We start from the raw sequence: 24,097 nt of genomic DNA, 5'->3' as shown, positions 1-24,097 counted from the left end.
CCCAGTGTGAGAAATAAAACACAAACCGCCCAGCGTGTGGCTCAAACCCATACCTGGTTCTGTCTATAGGCGGCTTAGTTCAGTTGGTTAGGACGCAGTGTTGATAACAACAAGGCTGTGGATTTGATCCCCATGTGCGCTGTCACATGGTCAGTCATTAATTTGACACATTTTTGTAACACTTAAAATCCAACTTTTAGATGCAAACAAGATTACATAAAATGTCAGAGGGAATTTATTTTGAATAACATCCATTGCATCTTTGTCACTGGTCTGGAGTAACACAGAATTCTTTCCAGTTATCTTCCGTTTGCTGATAAACATTGAACTCGTGGCCTGTTCTCGTTAATGGTCACGAGCAGCAAAAACAGACAGAATGAGTCTGACCGCCCAGAGATGTGGAAAAGGCTTCAGTTTGGGACAAATGCAGCAAATCAAATGTTCACCCGACCCCGAAAGATTCAAAAACTGGGGAAAAGGACACAAGGAGATAGAGAATAAGCTAAAGCAGACAATGTAAATATTTCCCATCCTTGATATCTCTCTATTCCAATCCAACCTTCAGAGTTGGGGAAATAATTTCAGTGTAAATTGTGCAGCTCAAGAGTCAAAACCAAAGGGCGATGCAGAATAAAGGAGAACTGCCAAAACCCCAGATTGAACCAGGGATCTTCAGTCTAACACACTCCCAGCTGAGCTATTGCAGTCTCACAGCCTTGGGATGATAAGTGGCAAGTAACATTCGCACCACACAAGTGCCAGGCAATGACCATCTGCAACAAGAGAGAATATAACTATCTCCCCTTGACATTCAATAGCATTACAATCACTGAATCCCCCACTATCAACATCATGGAGGTTACCATGGGTAGCCATACAAATAACGTGACTACAAGAGCAGGTCAGAGGCTTGGAATCCTGAGGCGAGTAATTGCAGTGCAGCTGTTGGCTCCACCCCAGGGGCTGAATTTGTTCTGTAAACCATGAAGCAGCTTCCTCTCAAATCCCAGATTTATCAATAAATCCTCTTACAAAAGCCCCAAAGTGTGATATATTCCTCTCACTCAACCATGACTCCTGACTCCCCAAAGCCTGTCCACCATCCACAAGGCACAAGTCAAGAGTGTGATGGAATACTCTCCACTTGCCTGGATGGGTGCAATTCCAACTCAAGAATCTCAACACCGTCCATGACAAAAGCAGCCCACATGATTGGCACCCCATCTACAAACATTCACTCCCTCCACCATCGGCACACAGTGGCAGCAGTGTGTACCGTCTACAAGATGCACTGCAGCAATGCACCAAGACTCCTTAGACAGCACCTTCCAAACCCAGCGACCTTTACCACCGAGAAGGGCAAGGGCAGCAAATGCAGGGGATACCACCATCTGCAAGTTCCCCTCAAAGCCACACACCATCCTGACTTGGAACTATATCGCCGTTCCTTCACTGTCGCTGGGTCAAAATCCTGGAACTCCCTTCCTCACAGCTCTGTGGGTGTACCTACCCCACATGGACTGCAGCGGTTCAAGAAGGCAGTTCACCACCACCTTCTCATGGGCAACTAGGGATGGGCAATAAATGCTGGCCGAGCCAGCGATGCCCACATCGCATGAATGAATGAATAAAAAAGTGAAGTATCCCTTGTGTCATTGTTTTGGTAGAAAATATAACCCTGGTGGAATTGCCCCTCCCAATCACACCTCACTTCATAGAACATAGAAAATGGAGAAAATTTATGGCACAGAATGAGACCATTTAGCAATCGTGTCTGTGCCAGCTGAAAAAGAGTGATCCAGCCCAATCCCACTTTCCAGGTCTTGGGAAAGGGATCTGAACAGATCTCAGAGCTCACATTATGTGAATGTTCTGTTGAAGTGTTGGTGAGCTGATATACCGGGGAGATTCACACTGTTAGACACAGTGTGAAATACATTCAAGTATTTATAAAACATTACAACATGTGAGTAATATTCCCCATTGATTTCTCAGCACTGATGGATTGTGAAGTGGGAGACAGCCAGAAGTCCCAGTGAACCACACTGACCCTGAGCTGAGAATGAAATGAGATAAAGTTCAGTCTTCAGCAGTGAGATCCTGCAGAGAGGTAAGAGTCCTGAATCAAGGAGAGACTTTCTCATACTGCTGTTGAATCTCATTTCAAACACTCCTTGAACTCTCTGCCGAGGAATTCAGAGCTGGATAACGGCTGTAAAATCAGCCGAAAAGGGAAATAGAAAACACCCACCGTGGGCTCAAACTCAAAAACTTGAGATTCAGAGTTTCATGCTTTCATCGACTGAGCTCACTAGGCCTGAGACAGAGTCCCCGGCCTGTCTGTTATTGGACGGTGCAGCTGTTGGCTCCACCCCAGGGGCTGAATTTGTTCTGTAAACCATGAACCAGCTTCCTTTCAAATCCCAGGTTTATCAGTAAATCCTCTTACAAAATCCCCAAAGTGTGATATATTCCTCTCATTCATCCAGAATAAAAGTTACATCTTTTGCTCTTTTTACCTTTCAAACATTGACTTCTATTTTACTCAGCATTTATTTCTCTCTCCTTTTTATGTTGTGCATTTCCTAATAAACATTTCATTTCAATTATTTATGAGGGATGAAATGAACAGAAAATATTTTCTGCAATGGTACCAGGGGTGTGGGACAGAGTGAGTGGTTCGGATCTGGAATACACTGCCTGAGAGTGTGCTGGAGGCAGATTCAATCGTGGCTTTCAAAAGGGAATTGGGTAAACACCTGAATAGAGAAAATTTGCAGGGCTACAATGAAAGGGCAGAGGAGTGGAATTAGCTGATTTGCTCTTGCAAAGAGCTATCATGGACATGATGGACTGAATGGTCTCCTTCTGTACTGTAACCATTTGATTCCTTGATTCTAACTCTGTCAAAGTTGTTCTGAACTTGCTCTGCTCCAAGGAGAACAACCCCAGCTTTTCCAGTCTCTGCACATAACTGAAGTTATGAGGAACCATGGGGAACCCACTGTAAACCTTCCTCCAGACAGAAATACAACTGTTCACCACCACACTGTGACCCAGCTGTTCACATGATTTGGATGTGGGGACCAAATGTAGTATTTCAAAGTTTGCAGATGACACAAAACTAGGTGGGAATGTGTGTTGTGAGGAAAATGCAAAGCGGCTTCAAGGGAATTTGGACAGACTTAGTGAGTGGACAAGAAAGTGGCACATGAAATATAATGTGTAAAAATGTGAGGTTATCCACTTTGGCAGGAGAAACAGGGCGGCACAGTGGCGCAGTGGTTAGCACCGCAGCCTCACAGCTCCAAGGACCCGGGTTCGATTCCGGGTACTGCCTGTGTGGAGTTTGCAAGTTCTCCCTGTGTCTGCGTGGGTTTTCTCCGGGTGCTCCGGTTTCCTCCCACAAGCCAAAAGACTTGCAGGTTGATAGGTAAATTGGCCATTATAAAGTGTCACTAGTATAGGTAGGTGGTAGGGAAATATAGGGACAGGTGGGGATGTTTGGTAGGAATATGGGATTAGTGTAGGATTAGTATAAATGGGTGGTTGATGTTCGGCACAGACTCGGTGGGCCGAAGGGCCTGTTTCAGTGCTGTATCTCTAATCTAATCTAATCAAACAGATGTGCAGATTATTTGTTAAATGGTAAGAGTGTGAATGTACAAAGGGGCCTGGGTGTCCTTGTCAATAAGTGACTGAAAGCTAACATGCCGGTGCAGCAAGCAATTCAGAAGACGAATGATATGTTAGCCTCTATCACAAGAGGATTTGAGTATAGGAGTAGTGAAGTCTTGCTTCAATTGTATATAACCTTGGTTGGACTGCACTTTGGAATACTGTGTGAAGTTTTGTTCGCCTTACATGAGGAAGGATATCATTGCCAACGAGGGAGTGCAACGAAGGTTCACCAGACTTGTTCCCGGGATGGCGGGACTATCAAATGAAGAGAGATTGGGGAAACTGGGCCTGTATTCTCTAGAGTTTTGAAGAATGAGAGGTGATCTCATTGAAACTTACAAAATATTTAAAGGGATAGACAGGTAGATGAAGCTAAGATGTCTCCCCCGGTTGAGGAGTCTAGAACCAGGGGACACAATTTCAAAATAAGGGGAAAGCCACTTAGGACAGCGATGAGGAGAAATTTCTTTACTCAGTGGGTTGTGAATCTTTGGAATTCTCTACCTCAGAGGGCTGTGGAAGTTCAGTCATTGAGTATGTTTAAAGCAGAGATTGACAGATTTCTAAATACAAATGACATAGGGGAGATGGAGATAGTGTGGGAAAAAGGCATTGAAGTGGACGACCAGTCATCATCATATTGAATGGCAGGGTGGGCTCGATGCGCTGAATGGCCTACTCCTGCTCCTATGTTCCTATCAGTCTGCAAACGTCATATGCATGCTGTCATTGTCCCTTTTATTCCATGGGCTTCAGTTTTACTGGCAGTCTAGTATGTGACATCATCAAGAAGGTTTTCAATAAGTTAAATAAGGAGAAATTGTTTCCAGTGGCAAAAGGGTCAGTAACCAGAGGATGTATTTATCAGGTAATTGAGAAAGGACCAGAGGCGAAATGAGGAATGATTTTTTATACAGTGATGTGTTGTGATCTGGAATGCACTGTTTGATCAGGACTTGAAAGCAGATTCAGTAGTAACTTTGAAAAGCGATAGGGATAAATACTGGAAGGAAAAATGTACAGATTACAGGAGACAGCACTGACACAATGGACCAAATGGTCTCCTTCTTTGGGTATCGTTCCATGGTTTTATGAACATAATGTTGATACAATTCGCTGAGTTGGAAGGGAAGTGAACCCAGATTCCGGGTATTCTAAACACCAGACCCAAACCAAATGAACAAGCCTGTTGTTTAATCTCTGTTTTTCACACCAGCTTCTCCTCGCTCTTTCTGTGTTTCCTGCCTGGTCTGTTCCTCTGACCTTCATTCCTGACACTCTATTGAGAATGGCCAACTCACTGCGCCTCTCACGCACACCGTCACTCCACCCCTTCACCCACTTCCAAACCTCTCTGTTCAACAGTACCTCACATCTGCTCCTCTGCTCCATTAATATAACAGGAAAACATTTTCAAACAGACATCTCCAGACAGTGAACGTTCCAGTAAGACAAGGTAACGAGCAGATTCATTCACTTTAAACACAGAGAGAGCAGCTCTCCCTGTTCAGTCTAAGGAGCAGATCTGGTTTCACTCCCATTAGTCTTAGAGGCATGCGCCAGAATTTTAAGGGACCGTTGGAGACGGGAATGGAGGCCGGGGAGGGGGAGGGGGGTGTGTAAAATAGGGATGGAAGACGTTGGACCGGATTTTTCTGTCGGCGGCTGACATGGAGGGCAGACTTCGCACATCCACATGGCAAGAAGGCATTTAAAGTATTTATGAGTCCAATTGTCAGCAATTTTATTCACTGGATCCAATTGAACTAATAGCACACGGGAACCACGGGGCTTCAGAGCCTCGCCTGGTTAAAGGAGGTGACTGGGAGGTGGGAGCTGAGTGTTGTCTTCACTGGGAAGCTATCGGGTGAGGCAGCAAAACTTTTCAGCAAGGGTGGAGGGGGAAAGGGCATCGGGAAACACTGTCAGGAGTGGGGGCCAATGTGCCAGCTCTGCAGAGGGAACAACACAAGGGTGCCATTGGGGCAGTGCCACTTCATTGAGGGTGACAAGTGAGGTAAATGTGGCTGGGTGTTGTTTACTGTGAAGGCCTTGCACTCAGGGAGGGGCAACCTGTCATGGGCTTCATTCGAGGCTCTCATTGGATTCGAGGCTCCCATTGAGGAGGAGGAGGAGGAGTAGAGAGGAAGGGAGGGAGGCGCAGGCACCAGCAGGGGCACCACAGCAGCTTGGGGGCCCACAGGAAGGCCAGCCTCGAACAGGAGGCTGGAGAAGGAGGCAGAGGAACACGTCAGCCGAGGTTCAACTACCTGCAGATGTCCGAGTGACAGTGTCTCCGCAGACTGCACCTCTCCACGGAGGTCGTCACTGATCTCTCTCCCATGATGCAGCTGTGCCCCATGCGACTTGGTGGGCACCTGATGCCAGTGTCACTGAAGGTCACCGTGCCACTGAACTTCTTCACCACCAGATCATTGCGGGGATCCACTGGAGATATGTGTGGAATCTCACAGTCTGTAGTGAATCAGTGCATCAAGGAGGTCACCAATGTCCTGTTCAGGAGGGCCGGTGACTATGTGCACATTGATCCAAACAGTCAAGCTGAGAGAGCTATAGGATTCGGGGCCATCGCTGGATTCCACCAGGTGTAGGGTGTCATTGACTGCACCCATGTGACCATCAAGGCTCCTGCAGACCAGCCAGCAGCCTTCAACAGGAAGGGCTTCCACTTGTTCAGTGTGCAATTGGTCTGCGACCACTGCAAATGGATCCCACAGGTGTGTGCACAAATCCCGGGAAGCAGCCACAACGCCTGCATACCAAGGCACTCCCAGGTGCCAGAACCTTTTCGCGGCCCCATCCGCTTTCAGAGATGGACCCTTGGAGACAAGGGCTACCCACTGAGGACATGACTACTGACGTCTGTGAGGAACCCACGCACGGATGCAGAGGAGAGGTACAACACCTGCTGCGGGTCAACCCGAGCGACCGTCAAGGAGGCCATTGGTCTCCTGAAGATGAGATTCAGGTGACTAGATCGATCCAGTGGAGCCCTTCAGTATGTCCCGGCGAGGGTCTCGCATACGGTGGTGGTTTGCTGTGCACAGCACAATCTGGCATTACAGAGGGGTGAGGTGTTGACTAGTGAGGATATCGTGGAGTGTGATGTCTCCTCTGATGATGAGGATGTGGAGGAGGATGCTGCCCAAGCAGTGCCAGATGAAGAACATCAGGCACAGTAGGAAAGGGGCCATGAGATACACACAAGGGAGACATGAGACACCCTTATACATTCAAGTTTCCTTTGAGCCTTACCACCTTCTGGAACCACAGCAATAAAGTCTTAGCTTTAAGCAGCCCTGTTGTCACCTCCTTCCTTCTGTTCTGCAGCGTCCAGGTACACATCGCACAGTGACAAGGCCGAAGCTTTGTAAACTCAGGGCTTGGTCCCTCACTTCCAGCCCCTTGGGAGGAAGGGTTTAAATGAAGTCCCAAAGGGTATCAACAATAAGAAGGAGACATAGTGAGAGAACATCATTTCTTTATTCCGTGTGACACCAAACACAACCCTATCCATCTGGAATGTACATTTACCCGTGAACCCCTCAGTGAATCTAGGTGCTCTTCTTAAATCTTTTCCGGGTGCTCCTACGTGGTGCTCCCCCTGCTCTGTCAGCTGAGATGGAGACAGGCTGCTGACCTTGCTGCCCCATGGCTTGGGATGACATTGGTGGCCGTCCTCTTGCTGCATGAGGCCTGGAGGTCCCCGGCACACTGAGGGCCTCCTGCACAGGTACAGGGACCCCCCACTGTCATCGAGGATGATGGAGGCAGGCTCTTGCATCACTTGTGTCACTGGCAGAGGGGCTTTGGAGCTACTGTCCACACCAGGAGCACCCTGAGAGGAGACCCCAGATGTAGCAGCCAGCTGCTCCTCCCCCTTATAAGACACACTTGTACCTCGCTGCTGACCTGAGAGGGATGTGGACCTGGTGAAGAGTTCAGGTGCCTCGTCCCCCCTCTCACCTTGTCACCGCTGGATGGATCTCATGGACAAAGCGATGGAGTGCAAGTCTGCGCGCATCTCCGGCAGCCACTGATTGGTCGGCTGGATCTGGCTCTCCATCAGAGTCACCAATCTCTCAAGGAAGGAAGCCAGACACACCCCCATCAGAGACAGTGCAGCATGCAAGGCCTGGATGGACTCCTCCATCATCCGAACTTGGGTACACATAACCTCTGGCAACTCTGCCAGATGTTGCCTGACCTCTTGCTGCAGCTGCAGTATTTCCCGTGTTGCTGGTGACACCAGAGGCACGTCATCAGCCTGGGACTCAGCATGGGCCTGGCCTCCCACAGACTTCCAACTGCCAGTGGCCTCGGCTGTCACAGCCTCCGTCAGCTGCCCGGGCCTGTCTGTGACGTGCTCACCAGCTTGTGTGCCCAAATCTAACAGCAAGTGGATACCCACCGAGTGAGGGTTTCTGTGCTGCTGGAGGGTGCAGGGAAATGAGGTGATGGTGCACCATCTGAGGCTCCCTCCTCCTCCTCAGAGGTGTCTGGCTGTCCCACAGTCTCTCCAGCTCTTCGCTCTTGTCGTTCATCCTAGCCTGCATGTGAAAACAGGGACATTGAAGGGTTAGGGTCTGCCCATCGTGACATTCCAACCACCCCTACTGTGCAGCTCCATTGATGCAGTGGTGAACAGATGAGCAGTATGGCTCCTTTGCAGCGGATGCTCCCTTGTGCCCCAGGAGATGTTCACTCACTCTCTTAGGTAGGTGTCCCTGCCTCTCCATCAGCTATGGAGCAGCTGCTTTGCTGCCCGGCCTGTTCCATGGCCTCCTCCTCCATCGGGATGAGGACATGGAGATTAGGCATCCACTGCCAGTCTTGACATGCTCTTTCCGATTGTGGGCTGTCTTCTCCTGCAGCCACTATGATCAACAAAGTTAGTCTCCCAGCGGGGACAAGCCCAATATCTCTGATGGTGATAGTCCAGCAGTCCATGATGTGGACACACATACTCCTCCTGCATGTGGCCCCTCTCGAGGGACTGTGTGAGTTTATACAATGACTGATGTGCACCTCCCACCGAGATGCAGCCAAGCCTCAGGCAGCATGTCCTGCTGCCCTTCCCCAATACACATGACTGGGTGGTCACTCCCTTTCCACCAAACACTCCCTCTCACTCTGCCATGCGCAATGTCCAAAGGGTCCAAAGTGTTTTGAGTTTGCGCCTGAGCAGCCCGGATCCGGTCATTGACCCACTTCGTGCACTGGATCCATGTCTTGGGGATGACCCCACGGCTGCTGACTTCACCTACTATCTCAAAGCAGCTTTGCTTGGTCAGGTGGACAGGTGTCCACCTCCCATCCCTGGGGAAGAGGATCTTCCACCTATCTGTTGTCACCTGGAGGCAAACCTGCAGGATGGCATCGCCAAAGAATTGGACCATGGTCACTGCAGGCTCGCATTCAGCTCCTTACCTATCAGGCAGCAGAGACAGCAGAACGGGTCCTGGGGCATCAGTGACAGCAGAACGGGTCCTGGGGCATCAGTGACAGCAGAACGGGTCCTGGGCAGCAGAGGCAGCAGAACAGGTCCTGGGGCAGCAGAGGCAGCAGAACAGGTCCTGGGGCAACGGAGGCAGCAGAACAGGTCCTGGGGCAGCAGATGCAGCAGAACAGGTCCTGGGGCAGCAGAGGCAGCAGAACAGGTCCTGGGGCAGTAGATGTAGCAGAACTGGTCCTGGGGCAGCAGAGGCAGCAGAACAGGTCCTGGGGCAACGGAGGCAGCAGAACGGGTCCTGGGGCAGCAGAGGCAGCAGAACAGGTCCTGGGGCAACGGAGGCAGCAGAACAGGTCCTGGGGCAGCAGATGCAGCAGAACAGGTCCTGGGGCAGCAGATGCAGCAGAACAGGTCCTGGGGCAGCAGAGGCAGCAGAACAGGTCCTGGGGCAGCAGATGCAGCAGAACAGGTCCTGGGGCAACGGAGGCAGCTGAACAGGTCCTGGGGCAGCAGATGCAGCAGAACTGGTCTGGGGCAGCAGAGGCAGCAGAACAGGTCCTGGGGCAGCAGATGCAGCAGAACTGGTCCTGGGGCAGCAGATGCAGCAGAACGGGTCCTGCGGCAGCAGAGGCAGCAGAACAGGTCCTGGGGCAGCAGATGCAGCAGAACAGGTCCTGGGGCAGCGGAGGCAGCAGAACAGGTCCTGGGGCAGCAGATGCAGCAGAATGGGTCCTGGAGCAGCAGAGGCAGCAGAACGGGTCCTGGGGCGGCAGAGGCAGCAGAACGGGTCCTGGGGCAGCAGAACGGGTCCTGGAGCAGCAGAGGCAGCAGAACGGGTCCTGGGGCAGCAGAACGGGTCCTGGGGCATCAGAGGCAGCAGAACGGGTCCTGGGGCAGCAGAGGCAGCAGAACGGGTCCTGGAGCAGCAGAGGCAGCAGAACGGGTCCTGGGGCGGCAGAACGGGTCCTGGGGCATCAGAGGCAGCAGAACGGGTCCTGGGGCAGCAGAATGGGTCCTGGAGCAGCAGAGGCAGCAGAACGGGTCCTGGGGCAGCAGAACGGGTCCTGGGGCATCAGAGGCAGCAGAACGGGTCTTGGGGCAGCAGAACGGATCCTGGGGCAGCAGATGCAGCAGAACAGGTCCTGGGGCAGCAGATGCAGCAGAACAGGTCCTGGGGCAGCAGAGGCAGCAGAACTGGTCTGGGGCAGCAGAGGCAGCAGAACAGGTCCTGGGGCAGCAGATGCAGCAGAACTGGTCCTGGGGCAGCAGATGCAGCAGAACGGGTCCTGCGGCAGCAGAGGCACCAGAACAGGTCCTGGGGCAGCAGATGCAGCAGAACAGGTCCTGGGGCAGCGGAGGCAGCAGAACAGGTCCTGGGGCAGCAGATGCAGCAGAATGGGTCCTGGAGCAGCAGAGGCAGCAGAACGGGTCCTGGGGCGGCAGAGGCAGCAGAACGGGTCCTGGGGCAGCAGAACGGGTCCTGGAGCAGCAGAGGCAGCAGAACGGGTCCTGGGGCAGCAGAACGGGTCCTGGGGCATCAGAGGCAGCAGAACGGGTCCTGGGGCAGCAGAGGCAGCAGAACGGGTCCTGGAGCAGCAGAGGCAGCAGAACGGGTCCTGGGGCGGCAGAACGGGTCCTGGGGCATCAGAGGCAGCAGAACGGGTCCTGGGGCAGCAGAATGGGTCCTGGAGCAGCAGAGGCAGCAGAACGGGTCCTGGGGCAGCAGAACGGGTCCTGGGGCATCAGAGGCAGCAGAACGGGTCTTGGGGCAGCAGAACGGATCCTGGGGCAGCAGATGCAGCAGAACGGGTCCTGGAGCAGCAGAGGCAGCAGAACGGGTCCTGGGGCATCAGAGGCAGCAGAACGGGTCTTGGGGCAGCAGAACGGGTCCTGGGACAGCAGAACGGGACCTGGGGCAGCAGAGGCAGCAGAACGGGTTCTGGGACAGCAGAGGCAGCAGAACGGGTTCTGGGACAGCAGAGGCAGCAGAATGGGTCCTGGGGCAGCAGAGGCAGCAGAACGGGACCTGGGGCAGCAGAGGGCTCTCAGGAAGACACTCCTTTAAACCAGGCAGCAGTGAATGCAGGTCTGGCAGCCCTTTCAATATGGTGCCAGCACCTGCCGTTGTGTCAGATGTCGGTGCCATTGGTGCCTCGTTCCCTACCTCTGGTCCTTGTTTACATGGGCCCCACCCCTCCCTTCATTCATTGGTTGGCTGCTCCGTGATCGGGGTCGGTCGGCCACATTTCACTCGTGTGGTGACGACACCCACTTCCGGTGCCTCTGCCGTGAGCCGCACCGTTAGTTTAAAATTCAGCCCATGGGGTCAAGAGTGGAAAATCTCCCCTCTGATTCTCTCTACTTAAAATGAAGGAGACACCAAATTAAAACTGATGAAACCAGGGATTGTATCTTGGTTCTTCAATCTAGTGTTCTCCCAACTGAGCTATTCCAGCCTCACTGTGAACTCATCTTCATTGGAGACAAATATAACTCCAGGTGGAATTTCCCCACCCGTTCATTCCTCACTTCAGGGGAATGGGACCCGACCAGATCGCGGAACTCAGATTATGTTAATGTTCTGCTCTTGATATCTTAATATTATCTTGCGTTTGAGCCACTTTTAATCAGGTTCACGGACAAATTCTTCCATCATCCCTTCTCCCACATTCCCTCTCTCTCATTCATTCTTTATTCCTCACAATCCAGAAAGGGTTAGGAATCAGAGCTCACCCCCAAACCCTCTGCACACAGACCTCTGTCTGTTACCCTGTTTGATCCAAGAGACCAGTCAATAAATTACACTCTTTATAAACACAGAAAGCTGCCTCAGAGTGTTGGACAGAGATAAATACACTGAAGTCTTTTGAAAAAAGTTCATCTTACGGGTTGTTACTGAGCCCACAGAGCAGGGCGAGCCCAGGCTCCAGCCCCAGCCCCAGCCTGTGCTGTGTTAGCTGATGCCACCTGGTGTGATGCTGAGCCACACGGAGCAGGAAAGGGCCTGGTTGTAGTCATGGCCTGTGTTGTGTTAACTGATCCCACTCAGTGTGGTAGGAGCCACACAGAACAGACTGGGCCCAGGCTCCTTCCTCAGCCTGAGGGATGATAGTTCTTCTCACACGTTGTTGTACAGAGCCCCACACAGAACAGGGAAATCACAGGCTCCATCCCCGGCCTGTGGTATTTTACTTCATCGCACCTGGTATGGTACGGAGTCCCCAGAGCAGGAAAGATCCAGCTTCCATCTCCGGCCTGTGCTGAATTAGCTGATCTGACCTGGTTGGCACTGAACCGCAATCAGGGGAGGATGGGCCGAGGCTCCATGGCCTGTGGTGTGTTAGTTATTCTCATTTGGTGAGGTACTGAGCACCATATAGAGCAGGATGGGCCTGTGCTCAGTGAGCTGATCTCACCTTGTGTGGTCCTGAGACCCACACACAAAGCAGGACAGGCCTAGGCCTCATCCCCGGCCTGTGTTCAATTAGCAGATCTCAGCCAAAAGATTTTGATAAGGTTCCACACAAGAGGCTTCTCGATAAGATTAAAGGCCCTGGTATCAGTGGTAATATATTGATCTGGATTGGGAACTGACTGGCAGACGTAGGCAGAAAGTAGTTACAGATGGATCTGGATCTGTTTGGAGACCAGTTACCAGTGGTGTCCCACAGGGATCGGTGTTGGGACTGTTGCTCTTTACTATTTTTATTAATGATCTGGATGTAGGTGTAGGGGGCACCATCTGTAAATTTACAGATGATTTGAAGATCTGTGCGAGTGTTTAGACTGTAGAAGATACTCGACTGTTTCAGGCTGATCTTAATGTGTTGGGAGATTGGGTTCATGACTGGTAAATGATGTTTAATTTGGGTAAGTGCAGTGTTATTCATGTGGACAGGGCGAATGCTCAACATTCATACACCATTCAGGGAAAAACATTAAAGCAGGTGGAGAAAGAAAATAATTTTGAGCAGAGATCTGGATGTTCTAGTGCACAGATCTCTAAAGTTACAGCAGCAATGCTGTGAAGTGATAGTTGGAGCAAATAGAGGGTTGGGCTGCATTCAGAGGACAATTGAGTATAAAATGAGGCATATTCTTTCATGGGATGTGAGCGACACTGGCAAGGCCAGAATTTGTTACCCATCCCTAATTGTCCTTGACAAGGTGGCGGTGAGCTCCCTTCTTGAATTGCTGCACTCCATGTGGTGTAGGTACACCCACAGTGCTGTTAGGAAGGGAGATCCAGAATTTTGACCCAGCATCAGTGCATGAACAGCGATATATTTGCAGATCAGATGGTGTGTGACTTGGAGGGGAGCTTGCACATGGTGGTGTTTCCATGCATCTGCAGCCCTTGTCCTTCAAGGTGGTGGAGGTCTTCGGTTTGGAAGGTGCTGTCTGCGGAGCCTTGGTGAGTTGCAGCAGTGCATCTGGTAGATGGTACACACTACTGCCACTGTGCGTCAGTGATGAAGGGAGTAAATGTTTAAGGTGGTGAATGGAGTGACAATCAAGGCGGCTGCTTTGTCCTGGACAGTGTCGGGTTTATAGAGTATTGTTGGTGCTGCGCTCATCCTGGTTTGTGCCTGTAGATGGTTGACAAGTTTTGGAGAGTCAAAAATCACAAAATTATTGCAGTGCAGAAGGAGGCCATTCGGCCCATTGTGTCTGCATAGAATGATAGAACATAGAAAGTTTACAGCACAGGCAGGCCAAAAAACGAGCCACCCAGCTGAATCCCATTGCCCAGCATTTGGACCGTAGCCCTGCAGGTTCAGGTACTTGAGGTGCACATCCAGACACCTTTTAAATGAGTTGAGGGTTTCTGCCTCAGCTACCCTTATCGGCAGTGAGTTCCAGACTCCCACAGCCCTCTGGGTGAAAAAACCTTTCCTCATCTCCCCTCTAATTGTTCAACACATCAATTTAAATCTATGCCCCCTAGTCACTGACCTCCCTACTAAGGTAAATAGACCCTTCCCATCCATTCTATCCAGACCCCTCACAATTTTGTACATTTCAATCAAATCTCCCCTCAGCCTCCTCTATTCAACCCCAGCTGATCCAATCTTTCCTCATCGCTGCATTTTTCCAGAGCTGGCAACATCCTCGTAAATCTCCTCTGTAACCTCTCTAGTGCAATTACATCCTTTCTGGAATGAGGTGACCAGAACTGCACACAGAACTCAAGTTGTGGCCTAACTAATGATTGATACAGTTCCAGCATAACCTCCCTGCTCTGATATTCTATACATCGGCTAATAAAGGAAAGGATTCCATAAGCCTTCTCAACCAACTTATCAACCTGTCCTGCTACTTTCAGGGATTTGTGGACATTCACTTCAAGGTCCCTCACTTCCTCTACACCTCTCAGCATTCACCCATTAGTTGTGTATTCCTTTGCTGTGTTTGACCTCACCAAAGGCATCACCTCACACTTCTCCAAGTTGAGTTCCATTTGCCACTTTTCTGCCCACCTGACCAGTCCATTTCTCCAGCTCTCCTAATGAGCATTTCACCACGTGCCTTGAGCTGAGTTGCTCATCACAGAATTCCCACTATCTGATTTACTCTTGTAGCCAGAGTATGTATATGAATGGTCCAGTTAAGCTTTTGTCAATGGTAACCCCCAGGATGTTGATGGTGGGGGGATTCAGCGATGGTAATGCTGTTTCTCGTCAAAGGGAGATGGTTACATTCTCTCTTGTTGGAGATGGTAATTGCCTGGTACTTATGTGGTGTGAATGTTACTTGCCACTCAGCAGCCCAAGTCTGAATGTTGTCCAGGTCTTGCTGCTTCTGGACACGGACTCCTTCAGTATCTGAGATGTCCCGAATTTGTCCTTTTATGAAACCTTGGTCAGGACTCACTTGGAATATTGTATCCAGTCTTGGTCTCCTCACATGATGGGTGATATTGAGGCTTTGGAAAGGGTACAGAGGAGAGACATTCGACGAATTCCCAGTATAAGACATCTTGGTTATCAAGTTAGACTAAAAGAGTTGGGACCCTACACCTTAGAGAAACCTAGACTGAGGGGTGATCCGATTGAGGTTCATAAATAATGAAGAGTCCAATTTAGCATGGGAGAGGAGTCATAACTTTATATTGGAAAAGGCCAGATGGCACCCGGATCACATTAAATTTCATTTTCAGTGGTGGGATAATGTACCAGGATGGCCGAGTGGTTAAGGCGTTGGTCTTACGATCCAATAGACATGTGTCTATGTGGGTTCAAACCCCACTCCTGGTATCTGTACTTACAAAATGTTGCTTATTCTTTCCCTGACTTTTGCCTTGCACCATCATCTCTTCTGTCATTTAATCACTCTTGCCTTCCAACTGATCACAGCTTCCTATTATTTGATCTGCCCCAGCACCGTTCCTTGGCTCTGCGCTTGCTTATAAACTGGTAAATCTTTAACTTAATCTCCTCTGTACCCTGACAATGGCCTTCTCATCCTTCCTGGATTGTGGTTCCTCACAGGATCCGCTGCCTCTCCGACTCCCCTCCAGGTAACTGAAGGCCCTGAGCCTTGGTCTCGTTTTATACGCTAGCTGGTAGTTGATTCCTTGCAGGTCTGCCACCGCTCAGGAGAAGCTCAAGACCCAGATCAAGCAAAGTATCAAGAGGAATGTGAACAAAGGCTCCCTGGTGCAGAGCAAGGGACAGGGCGCCTCCGGCTCCTTCAAAATCAGCAAGAAGGAAAACCCAGGGAAAAGTGGGAAAGAAGGTGAAGAAACCAGCAGCCAAGAAATCTTTAGTGAAGAAACCAGCAGACAAGAAATCTTCAGTGAAGAAACCAGCAGACAAGAAATCTTTAGTGAAGAAACCAGCAGACAAGAAAGTGACAACAAAGAAAGTAACAGCCAAGAAAACGAGCAGCAAGGCGGCGGCAACGCCAAATAAGGCGGTGAAGAAAGCAGCGCTTCAGAAAAAGTCTCCTGCGAAGAAGGTCAAAAAAGGCAAGAGTGCGGCGGGCGGAAAGGCGCTGAAGAAAATGCAGACATGGAAGAGCAAGGTCAAGCCGAAAGCAGCGAAGTCTCAGAAAGCAGGGTCTGGAAAGAAGTGAAAGCGCGGGAAACTTGTAAACATCTGAACACAAAGGCTCTTCTCAGAGCCACCAACATCTCTCAGGAAAGAGCTGATCCCCTGATCAAATGATCCCTGTCCAGGCCCCGCCTGCAGATTCCACACGGAAATGATTTGGAGTAAATCCAGGATCCCTGGTGACTCCCCTCCACCCAGCCCTTTCCCCACTCTCTGTCCGGCCCTCACTCTAACTGGGGATGTGTTCGGTGCAGTCTCAGTTCACAAATTCAGGGGGAGAGTTTGTAAGACAGTAACACTGGCGGAGAAACCCCACCTCACAACTCAAACCCCAACACATGAGTTTCTCCAATTCAGCTGGAGTCGGGTGAAAACAGGAGCTGGGATAGGCTGTGATCGGGAATGTTAGGAATGGATTTGTTCAGGGAGGAACGTACCTGGAATCTCCGAAAATAATAGTTCCTTATTTCCCCAGATGACACATTCTGCAGTGAGAGTGAAAAGTCTCTTCACTGCTTCACATTTATTAATTGTTTGGTTCGAGATGAATAATGAGTCAGAGAGTAATGACAGGATCTGAAGCTTCTCTCACACCAGCCCTTGAATGACTCAGTGTGAAGTGTCCAATGTGTGAAGCTACTGCCAGGGTTTGTCAATCTGAACAGTTTCAGCTCAGTTACTGGGGGCCTGGAATCCCCGCAGTTTGACTCTGTCTCTGATTGGTCACCCGCTTCTCAATCCAATTCTTAACCAATAGGAGAATCACATAAAAGTAAATAGAAGTTCTCATTGGCTCAGATTTTCCAATTGGAAAAAGCCCGGCAATTCCAGAGCAGGAAGGAATTGAAGTGATGGAAAATTTCAATTTTCAGGCAACAATTTTAAAACCTCTCATTTTATGTTCTGTTTTCCTGTATTTACCGTCACAAAATCCTGACGCGATTTTTTTTTTTAGATTAGAGATACAGCACTGAAACAGGCCCTTCGGCCCACCGAGTCTGTGCCGAACATCAACCACCCATTTATACTAATCCTACACTAATCCCATATTCCTACCAAACATCCCCACCTGTCTCTATATTTCCCTACCACCAACCTATACCAGTGACAATTTATAATGGCCAATTTACCTATCAACCTACAAGTCTTTTGGCAGGAAACCGGAGCACCCGGAGAAAACCCACGCAGACACAGGGAGAACTTGCAAACTCCACACAGGCAGTACCCGGAATTGAACCCGGGCTCCTGGAGCTGCGAGGCTGCGGTGCTAACCACTGCGCCACTGTGCCGCGATTTTAGGAACCGTTTTCATTTGTCAATCTGTTAACTGTAAGGGGCGGGAGGAAGGTCCGGTTCAGCAATTTAAAACGGGACAAATATCAGCTTCCACTCTGTAAAAGGAACAAATTAGCGATTAACCGCTTCTCACAGGCTTCTCGGGGACTGACAGAAACGAGCGGTTTCTGATCTTTTCTCGTGAAAGAGGCGGATAATGCTGCAGGGAGCAATGAACTGCCCTTCACTTTCTGGCTGCTAATACATCCCTGACTTTAAACAGTTCAAACAGCGACTGATGCTTCTGCCGGAAAATTAGCAGATTCACCAGAATGATCCCGGTCCATCATGGCCAAAGACATCCAGCTGGCCCGCCGCATCCGCGGGGAACGCACCTAAAACCCAGCTTCAGTCACAAGTGTAACAAGGGCTCTTTTCAGAGCCACCAAATCAGCAAAGGAAAGAGCTGCCATCTCTGTTCATCATCAAACCCATTAGATTGGAGGGGCGGCCACATGGTTTCTGTTTTGTCACATCACTTTCCCGAAAGGCCTGTCGGACTGAGAGCTGATCTGGAATTTAGAAAGCAGCATTACCGGAGACTCATTGCTGCTCAGCACAATCTCAACCCCGCTCCTGGGAATCGTTAGCTGGCATTTGGGGAAAAGAAATGGATCCCAGTTTTATTTGGAAGGCATTAATGGAGCCGGTTCCGTTCACATGAGGGTTATTTACAAACATTACCCAATGAGTTCACTAATATTTGAATCCATTGGAGATCAGTACACAGGATATGTAAGGCAGCTCGGTCACTCTGACTAAAACCGCCAGTTCCACGGGGCTGCAGACCCTGACACTGCGGGGAGAGAATCCCCGACTCTATCCCGCCGCCGGGGGAAACAGACAGCTCTGTGTCCGCAGAATAGGGAGGGCCGGGGGGAAGGCACACCTGAAAGCGCTGCAATGGACTCAGCTCCTGTGTGTGCACAATTCTCACTGATTCCGTCCTCTGGGAACAGTGCGGTCTAAACAGATCAGGTTAGGAGAGAAACACACAGCCCGAGAATGGCCTCTTCCTTCCTGCATTTACTCTGTTCCGGGAGCAGATTCTCATTGAGAAGCGGCGCTCAGATCACCGGAGAGAAAAAAAAACACAATTCAAAATGTCCAAATGAAAAACAGAGAATTAACCCGGACACTTCCATTATTAAATTAATTCATCAGCTCCGAACCAGTTCCCGTTAATGTACCGGGATAATCTCGGGATTTATAAAATCGAAGGCAGCGGGATTTATTAAATTGTTGATTCTGACACCCTGTAGTTCACTTCTTCACTTAACGAGAGGGGGAGATGTGTGAGCAGAGAAACAGAGCGAAATCCAGAGAGGGAACTGAAAACACACCTGGACAGATGTGAAACAGGTCAATCCACTGTTACAATAACTCCATCACTGACTCCCTCCTGACAGTAACCAGTCCTTTCACAGAGACTGTGGGTGGCTCTGAAAAGAGCCTTTGGTTTATTTGATGACATTTTGGCCGCTTTACTTTTTCTGGGAGCTCTGAGCGCTGGTTTTCTTGGGCAGCAGCACGGCCTGGATATGAGGCAGCACCCTGCCCTGAGCGATAGTCACTCCTCCCAGCAGCTTGTTGAGCTCCTCGTCGTTGCGGACGGCCAGCTGCAGGTGTCTGAGGATGTTGCGGGTCTTCTTGTTGTCCCGGGCTGCGTTCCCGGCCAGCTCGAGGATTTCAGCGGTCAGATACTCGAGCACAGCAGCCAGATAGACCGGGGCTCCGGCACCCACACGCTCAGCATAGTTACCCTTTCTCAGGAGCCTGTGAACACGGCCCACCGGGAACTGCAGTCCAGCCCGGGAGGAGCGAGACTTGGCCTAGGCTCGAGCTTTCCCGCTGGTCTTTCCTCTTCCAGACATTTCCACAATCTCACAAATACTTTCACAAAGAATGAATAATTTCCTTAGCATTGACAACACGTCGCTGGTAGTCGGGATGGCCGAGCGGTCTAAAGCGTTGCGTTCAGGTCGCAATCTCCATTGGAAGCGTGGGTTCGAATCCTACTTCTGACACCTTGTGTTCTGACTGCACTGGAGGCGTTTGGGAGCATCGGAAAAAAGCAAAGAGAAAGCAAGAAAGAATATGGACAAACAAAGGAACAATGGACCCAAAGATGTTGCAACAAAACATGAGAGTTAGAGCCAAGTGAGCAAACAGCAGGGCACATAAAAGATCAAAAACGTAACCTTTGTATCGGGGTGGAAGATGTTGTCAATATCCTTAATGAATACTTTACTGTTTTCCCGAATGAGAGGGTGATGCAGATATTGTTATGAAGGAGGAGGAGTGTGAAGTATTGGACGTGATAACTTAAGGAGAGAGGAAGTATAAATGGGATGAGCATCCTTGAATGTGGAAAAATCACCAGGACCAGATGAAATGTACCCCAAGCTGTTGAAAGAAGCCAGGGAAGAAATAGTGGAAGGTCTGACCATCATTTTCCAATCCCTCACTGGATACAGGTGTGGTGCCAGAGGATTGGAGGTCTTGTAACGTTGTAATAAAAGCAAAATACGAGGCAGATCAAGCATGGCTGATCCTTTCGAGTAGAGAAACAGGGCTGAATTCCCTGAACCAGTGCTACAGCTTTCAGAATAGAAGGAGCCTATACACACCTGATGGGTTACACTTAAACAAAAGAGCTGGAGGTGTTGACGGTCAGAACAGATAAAATGTGGAGGAGTGTTTGAAGCAGATGCTGTGTGGTTACTGTAGTTGTACTATGGAGTTATTTCAAGGAGGTGATTCTGAATGTAATGGATCAACGTGGACCCGTCCAAGGCAAAGGTTCTAAACTTCCCTGTGGTCCAGCCTGGTTGAATGAAACTGAAGAAAACAAATCACCCAGAAGTGGAAAAGAAATATAAGGCCATGAAAGCACAGAATTCAGATGGATGCAATACCAGATGGTATGGCAAGAGTGTAAAACAGCAACAGATTGGTGAATAAAACTTTCCCATTGAATGAGACAAGAGAAAAGAAGGGTAATAATAGTGTCAGGTGAGTTGTGACACGATTCACATTCCACCTTGATCTGAATAGGACTGTTGAAGGGAGTGATTGAGAAGAATAGAGGAGAAATGAAAAGAAAGGAGAAATAAACAAAAGGTCTTTTGATTTTAGAATGCTTGTTTTTGGAAATGACAGACTGTAAAGTGTGTGTGTCAGAAGATATAGAGCGAAGTTGGGTATGACAAGATCACAGGAAAGTTGTGCCCTGAGACAAGGTGTGTGTTGACAGGAAAGCTGCTTTCTTTTGCACAATATGTATTTTATTCATATAATTTGTGCAATTACATTGCAAAGCAGTTCAATTTTAATATTACATAAGGTACAATACAGATCAGTTTCCTTCAATAATGTACATGATGTATCTCACTATCCCTGCCTGCACAGGTTATATTTACAGTATTTACATTACACATCAAACATTCTCTGGTGCAAACAGCCCGAGGGGTTTTACACGGGTTCCCGCCCCTCACTGTACTGTGGCCTACTAGCGCCTTCGACTGCAGCCTTTCCCCATTGAGTCTCCATGGTGGCTTCCCCAAGCTTTAATGCCGTCCCACAGCACATAGTCTTGGACGTTGCAATGTGCCAGTCCGCAACACTCGGTCATGGACAGCTCTTTGCACTGGAATACCTGTCCCACGGCCGGGCTGGTTCTCAATGGAGATCATTTCAAATGAACATTTCGTAAATCCGTGCTGTCTCTCACAATAAAGAGAACAGGATGTCTAGCAGATTCAGTGTGAGACAATAACACTGCCGGGTAAAGGCCGCTTTCCAACTCCAATCTTAACACAGGAGATTCCCCAAACATCTGCAGTAAGGTGCTGTAAACTGCTGGAAGCGGATGTGTGTGGAAATGGTGATGTTACTGAGGAGGTTTCTTAGTATAGAATGGACTGTGTTTAGGTGGGAATATTACTGAGCCTTAATTGCATCGGGACCATATTTAAAAGCTCCGGCTTTCTGGAAAGCCTTGACGATGAAGGCCGAGTCTGGAAGGGTTTGTGTGGAGAGCTGGGTTTCGGTTCTACTGTTAATAAAGGGTTTGAAATTGGCAGCCCGGAGGAAACTGGAGGTGGAGCTGAAAGATGAGGGGCCATTCTCTCTCTGTCTGTCACTCTGGGTGTCTCCTCCATCGAGCTCTCTGTTTAATCTTCACTCTTGTCTCTTCCCCTCCCTGCTCTCACTCTGCCTTTCTCAGCCAGGTCCAGGTGGCCTGTATAAAAAGGAGCCTGACAGAATCAGTCTCTTTTATTGTGCACTGATTTGAGGAAAGAATCAACATGTCTGCCAGTAAACAAGAGTATGCTCCAGGCTGGCAGCATGTTAGAATCCATGAGGAAAGGCATCATCACCCTCATTGACAAGCAGAAGGGGGAGAGGACAGAAATCAGAAATTGGTGGCCCAATTTCTGCTCAATGCTGACTACAAGATTCTGTCAAAAGACATAGCCAGTCGATTCAAGTGCTCTGGAGTTGGTGATTCACCCTGATCAGACCTATACTATACCAGGCAGGACAATCTCTGATAGCTTTGCGCTACTCAGGGATATGATCACCTATGTAAGGGACAGGAGGGTGGACACCTGCCTCATCAGCCTGGACCAGGAGAAGGCTTTTGACAGGATATCGCACACTTACATGATGGATGTGCATTCCAAAATGGGGTTTGGGGAGAGAATCTGCAATTGGATCAAAGTACTCTACACAAACATCAGTAGTGTAGTCTCAATCAATGGGTGGGAATCAGAAAGTTTCCCGATCCAATCTGGAGTCAGACAGGGCTGTCCTCTCTCCCCTGTCTTGTTTGTTTGCAGTATTGAACCCTTTGCTGAGTCTATTAGGAAGAATGCGAGCATCAGAGGGGTGACAATCCCAGGCAGCGGAGGCACTCAGGTTAAAACCTCCCTGTACATGGATGACGTCGCCGTTTTATGCTCGGATCCACTGTCTGTGCGCAAAGTGATGAGCATCTGCGACCAGCTCGAAATGGCCTTGGGAGCCAATGTTAAACACGGCAAGAGCGAGGCCATGTTCTTTGGGAACTCGGCTGACCGATCCTTTGTCCCCTTCACCGTTAGGTCAGACTACCTGAAGGTGCTGGGAATATGGTTTGGTAGGGCTGGGACGTGCACCAAAACCTGGAAGGAGCGAGTAGCCAGGGTCCAACATAAGCTGAGCATGTGGGAGCAGCGATCTCTCTCCATTATGGGTAAGAACCTGGTCATCAGGTGCGAGGCGCTCACATTGCTGTACGTGGTGCAGGTCTGGCCCATACCGCATTCCTGCGCTGTGGCGATCACCTGAGCCATTTTCCGCTTCATCTGGGGATCCAAAATGATCCGAGTGCGGAGGGACACGATGTTCAAACCTCTGGATAAGGGCGGGAAAAATGTACCCAACGTCGCCTTCATCCTTATGGCTACCTTTGTGTGCGGCTGCATCAAGCTGTGTGTAGATCCCCAGTTTGCAAACTTCAAGTGTCACTACGTGCTGAGGTTCTATCTGTCCCCAGTGTTGCAAAGGATGGGCCTGGTCATATTGCCGCGGAATGCTCCATCAAGTTGGACTGTGCCATACTGCCTATCCTTCATGGAAAAGTTTCTGTGGGAAAACACCTTTGACCACCAATCCATCAGGCAGTGGTCTGCACGGAATATCCTCAAGGCCCTGCGGGAAAAGAAGATGGTGGATCCTGTCGGATGGTCCCCTGAGCAGAAGTCCAAAGTCATTTGGCAGAATGCCTCATCACCAGAACTTTCAAACAAGCACCAAGATGTAGCCTGGCTGATGGTGAGAAGAGCCCTCCCTGTCAGATCCTTCCTGCACACCCGAAGTCTCACCTCATCCACACGCGGCCCTCGAGGTGGCTGTGGTGGAAAAGAGACGTTGCCCACCTCTTTCTGGAATGTGTCTTTGCAAAGTAGGTGTGGAAGAGATGCAGTGGTTTTTGTCGAGGTTCATCCCAAGCAGCTCTGTAGCACAGGAGTCTGTGCTCTATGGGCTGTTCCCAGGGACGCACACCGAGATAAACATCAACTGCTGCTGGAGGACTATCAATTCATTGAAAGACGCTCTTTGGTCTGCCCGAAACTTGCTGGTCTTCCAGCGCAAAGAGTTGTCCATGACCGAATGTTGCAGACTGGCACATTCCAAGGTCCAGAACTACGTGCTGAGGGACGCATTAAAACTTGGGGCAGCCGCAGCAAAGGCTCAATGTGGAAAGACCACAGTGTAAGCTCCCCTCACCACGCTGAACTGAGGAGCTGGATCCATGGGAAACCACTCGAACTGTAGCCAGAAAATATTTGTTTGCTGTAAAATGCACATGGCATGACAATGAAATGGAAGGGTTGTGAGGCAACTCACTCCTGTATTGAAGGAAACTGATCTCCTTTGCACTCTTTGTATTGTTTGACTTGGTGCTTTTTGGAACTGTTTTGTAATGTATTTTTTTTTTACAGATTTTTATGAATAAAGTATATTTTGGAAATTAATAAAAGAAAGTCTGGCAGAGGTAAAGGAG

General features: G+C 49.6%; 2 non-coding genes across 2 annotated transcripts; both read left to right on the top strand.

Moving 5' to 3' along the window:
• Nucleotides 1–15,328: 15,328 nt before the first annotated feature.
• Nucleotides 15,329–15,411, top strand: trnav-uac (transfer RNA valine (anticodon UAC)). Its single transcript has one exon. It is a non-coding gene; the product is annotated as a tRNA-Val (tRNA).
• A 4,077-nt stretch (nucleotides 15,412–19,488) lies between these two features.
• Nucleotides 19,489–19,571, top strand: trnal-cag (transfer RNA leucine (anticodon CAG)). Its single transcript has one exon. It is a non-coding gene; the product is annotated as a tRNA-Leu (tRNA).
• The last annotated feature ends 4,526 nt before the right edge of the window (nucleotides 19,572–24,097 follow it).

The sequence above is a fragment of the Heterodontus francisci genome, unplaced genomic scaffold, assembly GCF_036365525.1.
Source record: "Heterodontus francisci isolate sHetFra1 unplaced genomic scaffold, sHetFra1.hap1 HAP1_SCAFFOLD_51_2, whole genome shotgun sequence".
Classification (NCBI taxonomy): domain Eukaryota; kingdom Metazoa; phylum Chordata; class Chondrichthyes; order Heterodontiformes; family Heterodontidae; genus Heterodontus; species Heterodontus francisci.
This window is presented reverse-complemented; position numbering and strand designations above follow the sequence as displayed.